Source organism: Babylonia areolata, chromosome 23 (assembly GCF_041734735.1).
Source record: "Babylonia areolata isolate BAREFJ2019XMU chromosome 23, ASM4173473v1, whole genome shotgun sequence".
Classification (NCBI taxonomy): Eukaryota; Metazoa; Mollusca; class Gastropoda; order Neogastropoda; family Buccinidae; genus Babylonia; species Babylonia areolata.
In genome coordinates, this window is record NC_134898.1 from 28,819,608 (window position 1) to 28,826,754 (window position 7,147).

General features: G+C 41.7%; 1 protein-coding gene across 1 annotated transcript in view; it reads right to left on the bottom strand.

The window, feature by feature from the left end:
* LOC143298310 (uncharacterized) overlaps positions 1–2,764 on the bottom strand; it is a 65,157-nt gene extending 62,393 nt beyond the window's left edge. The window contains exon 1 of the mRNA XM_076611143.1: positions 2,147–2,764. The gene's annotated coding sequence lies outside the window, so the exon portion shown is untranslated. The remainder of the gene's footprint in view (positions 1–2,146) is intronic.
* Between the last annotated feature and the right edge of the window lie 4,383 nt (positions 2,765–7,147).

Genomic DNA, 7,147 nt, shown 5'->3' on the forward strand with positions numbered 1-7,147 from the left:
TTGCAAGTCGAATGTCTAGTGTGTACCATGGGGCGGAAGGTCTATCAGGGAGCATGCGGGTAGTGGGGGGTGCATGTTCATCCAGCAGTTCAGAGAGGACAGTGCTGTAATGTGTAGAGACATCGGTGCGGGAAGAAATTTTGGAAAGGCGTTTAGCAGCTTGAGAAGAAAAGGTGTTAATGTTGGTGGATTTCAGGTTGCGACGAGTAACGGATTTTTTGGTTCTGGTAGGTTTTGAAACATTAAGCAAGAATATGACAGCAGAATGGTCGAAAGAGAGTTCGTCAGTTACAGTCACTGACGCAATCATGGCATCAGAGTCACGTGTGATGAGCCAGTCCAAAAGAGGTCTGGTCAATCGGCATTGTGGCTTTATCAGCAGTATACGCGCTAACTGTCGTCGTCACGACACTATTTCCTCCTACTTCTATCTTAAATAAAAAAATAAAAAAATTGTTAATATCTTTGACATAAAATTATGACGGGTGACAGAATGAGGATAATGAAGATACTGCAACTGAGATTATGTTATGTTGCTCTACTCGAAAGGGAAGGGAGGGTGAAGAGAGACAGAGGCAGAGACAGAGACAAATGCAGTTCGAGACAGAGAGGCAGTGACAGAGAAGGGGGGATAGTTTGTTTCAAGGCTTTGCCCACGCCAACAGTGGAACTTGAGACGAAAGGGCAAGACTGAGTCATCTTCACACGTTACGATGTTTCGCAGAATCAAACATGCATTGTCTGTCAAAATGCAAAATTCCCAGCCGTGGTGGAAAAATATTAAACTGAAAGCGACGGTACCAGTGAAAAAAAAAGCAAAAGAAAAAAAACTGCTTTCAAGATAGGAAATAAAGGAAATGATATTTTGTAAATTTAAAATTCAAAGGGCGATCCTTTTAAGAGTGAAGGACAAGATGGTAACGTGGCTGGTGGTGTAGGGTGAACTACAGACATGAATAAAAATTAACAACTCTTAAATATACAAAAACATTCTAAATGTCATGAATGTCTCCTAAAACCCCACAAGGAGAGAGACAGACAGACAGAAGACAGACAACAGACAGACAGAAACACGACAGACAGACAGTGATAGGGACACAGACAGACAGTGATAGAGACAAACAGACTGTGAGAGAGACAGAGACAAACAGAGCATGAGAGAATGATTTTGAACAGACTTGTTGAATTGAATAGTTGTTGTTTTTTTTAATTCATTACGTTAATTTTCAGTCATTCTGATTATGATACAGGGAATACATGGTTACCAGTGCTGTCTGATTCGTCTCACCCTGTATGTCGGTGTTTTTGTTTGTTTGTTTTCTATTTGAAGGTGTATGCAACCAGACAAGACACCCTTCACCTTCCTCTTCTGGTTATCGTGCAAGTTGTGGCTTGTACTGTATGAGCTTATATCACAGACTGACATAAGTTTACAGTTGGGCCAACAGCAGAGTGAGAGCTGTATTATCAATGGTTTCTCCAATGCAATGGAAAATCATTTACAGCTTAGTCTTTTGTGAAGGACTATGACTCTCAAACTAGGAGGCAAAACTGCACTGGCTCTTAGTCCTGCAGCCTTGGGGGGCAAGTTGGCCTTCGCGAACGTCATCCCAACGCCGACTGTCCTAAAACCCTCTTGGCCAAGAGAGTGGGGATGTACTTGGGCAAGGCACTCTCCAATATGATCAAATTCTAGCCCATATAGTCGGGACAGCAGTTAGCTCCTCTGCTGTTCTGATGGTCATGGCCGAAAACGACGGACTGTCATACATACCTCGTGCAAGTGTACAAAACAGGCAGTGGAATCCAAAGCCTAAATCGAATTTCATCATCAATGTTTGTGTGCTTCAATTTATTACATTTGTGCGATGGATTCCGAGTCTTTACACCAGTTTAGATTTCAGCAGAACTTTACGTTTTTCGACTACTATCAGTATTATTCAGTGTTAGCAGCAACAGCAATAGCAAGATCAACAGGAGCAGCAGTAGTAGCAGCCGAAATAGTATCAAATTATGTGCATGCCTCAACAGTAAAACGCTTTGCTGTTAGCACAGATCTAAAACAAGGATACCAAAGACTATACCATGATTTAAAAAACCAGGTGTTCGCACACATTCATACATTCCCGATTCATTCTTATCTCACCTCGCGGATATGCCCGTCACTTCTTTCTCAAATCGGTTCTGCACTTTGGAACTTGTATCGTTGACCGACGATCCCTGGCCAAAGTTTGATCTGTCTGTGTAGGGCAGAGTCAGGGTGGCGAGCACGACCAGAAAGTGGGCAATTTTTCCGTTCATTGTTTCATTTTTGTCTTCCTGACACGTGTTTACAATGCAGTTCACACACTTAATGCTGGCTGTGGTAAGAACACTTTTTAGAACTATGCACGCATGTGTCTAATATCAAAAGAGAGATCAAGATCTAGATCTAACAGCCAATCCCAGAAGTCTAGATCCAGATGTTTGGTTAACCAACAATATTACTCCTTTTTAGAACCAGTATGTTATTTGTTACACAGTTTCATGCCGAAATTAAAGCGTTTTTCGCCTTTCTTTATTTACCAGTATCTATTTCAGATAATCCACCATGGCAATAGCTTTCCACATATATAAAAATATCAGTAAGCTCGTAGAATACACCAGAATGTTTCTTCCGAAACGACTTAAACAACTGCAGCAATATCAATGTCGTAATTGATGTAAAATGTGGTCCGAGTCGTTGATTCGCACGGATGTCGATTTTGTGTCATATTTTCAACAACAGCAAAAAATTTAATGGTTTGTTTTAAAGGACCGTTTGTTTTCTCCATATACTTAACGGACTCAATCAAACTGATCCATCGACAGCTCACACACAGCAACACAAATGAAGCAGACGTCAACTGCAGCAGACGACAACAGCTGGTTGGCTATACAGCGAGCAGCTCTGTCAAATGCGAGCAGTATTACTCATCGTTTCAATAATAGGACCGTGGGCCGTTTCTCTTCTATTTTTCTCTTCCACTCCCATCCCCATCCGCCCCCCCCCCCCCCCCCCCCCCCCCCCCCCTTTTTTTTTTTTTTTTACAAGGGCGAAGAGACAAGAGGGCAGTGGAGGGGGAAGGGGGGAAAGTGGAAGGTGGGAGTCGGGGTATGTGCGTATTGATCATGAAGAGAGAAGTGATGCATTTAGTTTGAACCATGTGAACTTTGGACTAAAAGATTCCAGGTCATTTTCAGTTTTCGGTACACAGAGATCATATGAAATAAATACAAAAAGGTAAGAGACAAATGTTTATGCATGTGTGAGCAAATTAATGTTACAAGTCATTTGCATTTAATTTTCTTTCTGATTTGTGATGCGCACACGTTTATGTCATGTTATAGAATGAGTCATACCTGCCGTCAGCTTGTTGATAAAGCCAAGAGATTTGTGGTAGCTACAGAATACAGTAGGCCTAGCATTGCATTGTAGGTGCGCTGAGCATATCCACAGACTGATCATCAGTGGTGGGCCGTTTGAATCAATAGAGTTCGACGGAAACATTTTCTTTTTGAATTACCCATGGTGACTAGATATAAGATTCTAGTGTCAAAAGGTTTTACATAAATGATATTGTTGGGTGTGTGTGTCTGTGTCTGTGTCTATGTCTGTGTGTGTGTGTATGTGCGTATCCGTGTGCGATGTGGCCAGATCAATGCGTTATATGTGACTGATATATATATATATATATAGAGAGAGACAGAGACAGAGACAGAGAGAGAATGTATGTATATATGTATGTATGTATATCCACAGTGCAGTACTATATATAACCCTATTCACCCGCACTTCCCCTCACCCCCACCCACCCCCAACCCCGTACTCCCTTCTGGACGTATATACCTTTGCCTATCAAATCTCCGATGGGAATTTTACGACGTGTTGGCGCCTACACCCTCAAGGTCAAGTTTGTTCTTTGGGAGTCGTTTTTTCCTAAGAAAATGATGTCATTAAGACATATATGCCATGGACACCTCTTTTTTTTCTTTCTTTCTTTTTTTTCCTTTTTTTTTTCATAATCAAAATGCGGTCATCTAGATAAATATACCATGGACAACTCTTTTGTTGCCATGGATTCGTTTTCATGTGCTGTGTGGATGCTGGACACGGGACTTGGGTTTACTGCTTCATCAGAAGGACAAGCACCCGGTCCATCACTCAAGGTCGAACAGAGTGGGAAGGGGATGGGAGGTGGGTGGTTAAAAAGAAGTCACCGATAGCCCTTGCGAGGATCGAACCCGGGACCCTGGTCGCCTCTTAGTCTGGGGGCTCTATTTACTGTACCTTTCTGGTCCGCTTCTTCTTTCATGTGGAGTCCACCAGACCCCTGTGTGCTGTTCACTTCCTTCAACAACCTTTTAAGTTTAGAACCTCTTGTTTGTTCATTCATTCATTCATTCATTCACTCGTTTATTTATTCGTTATTTATCTATTCGTTTGTTCATTCGTTTATTCATGCATTTTTTCCCTATCTGTCTATCTGTCTGTCTATCTAACCATCTATCTATCTATCTATCTATCAGTCTGTCTGTCTGTCTGTCTGTCTACTTGTTTATTTATTTATTCATTTATTTATTTATTTATTTGTTTGTTTGTTTACTTATTCATTTATGTGTTTATTTCATTTCGTTCATTTATTTATCCGTTCATTCCCTTTAAGAAACAGGCACAGCTCTAAAAGAGAACAGACTAGAAACTACTACCCCAACCCAGTTCCAACACCCAGACAACACACAGACACAGACACAAACAGACAGACAGACAGACACAGAGAGGAAGTACAAAAAAATTCACACATGTTTTTATTCACGACATGACTCACACCAGTTCATACACATCAAGGAGAAACACCCAGCAGCAATTATTACGAAGACAAATGAATGAACCGATTAATGAATGAACGAAATAATAAAGGCACAAAACAAACACCGAGTTATAGGATCACAATCCTTCAAGAGAGGCCAATTTTGTCACATGAATGACGTAATTCTCGAGGAGATGATAGAGAATGGCAGTAGCGAAGCACAGGTGAGAGAGAGAGAGAGAGCATGCGCGCGCGTGCGCACTTATACCGAAACGAAGTCTCAGTGGATGAGGAATTGACGAGGACAATATCTATAGCCTACCACTAATTAAGATGATTCAGAAAGAAACTTCACTATCTTCATATCTGCATGGATGAAACTAACCAACTGCAAAAAGAAAAAAAAGAGTAACATGATAACATACTGCTACATTGAAGCACTGGCATCCTATACTCGCACATAAAAATACCAGAAAAATATCTCCTTCATTTATTAGCCATTAATCCCTATCCCCTGTTGCATGAAAATTGATCTGTTGATCTATTTTATTCATCGTCATCATTAATCATATCAATGTCTGATGATATATTTATTATTCATCTTCTTTTTTTTATAGACTATTATGTACAGTTCTGGACCCTACCCCCCCCCCCCCCCCCCCCGCACCCCCCACCCCCCTCTCAACTCTCCCTCCTTCTCTCTTTGTCTCCTTTCCTCCTGCCTCCCTCACTCCCTGCATGTCCCTCCTTCTCTTCTCTCTCTCTCTCCCTCTCTTCTCTCTCTTTTTAATGTTTAATGAAATTTGGGGACTTGTGCGTAAATGTGTATATGTATGTATGTGTGTGTGTGTGTGTGTGTGTGTGTGTGTGTGTGTGTGTGTGTGTGTGTGTTGAGAGAGAGAGAGAGAGAGAGAGACAACACTGAGCACTGAAATGTTTAGTGTCATTAGCTGTAAAGCTATGTGACAAAGTTGGTACAAAATGGTGCAAAAGAGATCAAATGGAACAGAAAGGGAAAACATATTTGGAGCAAAATAAACTAATAACAGATGAGCGTCACTTTGGCACTTTGTCATTACTTTAAAATGTCCACGTGACGGGGTAAAGTGCCCTTTTTTCAGTCGTTCGTGTCCAAGGTTTGGACAGTACACACAAAACAAAGTACATATAAATCCTATAATAATTGTTTAAGCATGTAACATCGAAACACAGCATGACAATAAGAACACATAAAAAAGTACATATAAATCATATAAAGAGAGAGAGGGAGAGGGGTGGGGGTGCTAATTTAGTCAAAGGATGTAAAAAAAAAAAAAAAAGCTGCATAAGCAGTAACAATCATCTGACTTGACTTCACACACACACACACACACACACACACACACACACACACGCGCGCGCGCACGCACGCACGCACGCACACACACACACACATAGACAGGCGCGCGCGCACGCGGATTTAACATCTATATTCAGACTGACCGCCACTTTGAAACCTTAGTGTACCGCAGTTTCTTTCATTAAAACAGGGCATCTGATCCCGTCCCAGATATTTTCACGCTGGACCACACATCGATCGGAAGCAGACAGCGTGCCAAATTTCAGCCTGGTCGATCAGGAAACAAGGATTTGCAGAGTAGTGGAGTGCAAGCATGCAGACAGACAGACAGACAAAATGGAAGCTGTGCCCTTCCCACCCCTCCCTCACAGTCCTATCATAGCAGAGAGTGTCTTGCCCAAGTTACATCCCCACTCTCGCGGCCAAGAGGGTTTTGGGGGCAGTCGGCGTTGGGATGGTTCCCAATGGCCAGCTAGCCCCCAAGGCTGCAGCACGAAGAGCCATTGCCATCTTGCCTCCTAGTTTGAGAGTCACAGTCTCTTTCACAAAAGACTAAGCTGTGCTGTAGTAATTTTATTTTAATTCACACATGAACTTTCAGGATGATGAGAAACGCTTATATTGCTGTTCGTCACATGCAAACAGCAATTGTTTAACTGTAGAGAAAGACGTCAGCCCGTACAGGCTATTGAGCACTTGCGTTGACATGCTCTGAGTGAGTGAGTGTGTGTGTGGTGGGTGTGTGTGGATGATTGGTTGGTTGGTTGGTCATTAATCTAACCACTGTTCACTCGAAAATAAGATAAAATAAAAAAAAAGCGTGAAAAACTGTGTATAGTGTATGAGTATGGGAACTTGCTCGAAGTGTATGCAATCAGAAATGTGACAAGGAAAAGAAGTTTAGAACAGACAATAATTTCTGGGGGAAAGAAACAAACTAAGGAACCCAATCAATTAACCGTAAAAGCATCTAACGAGT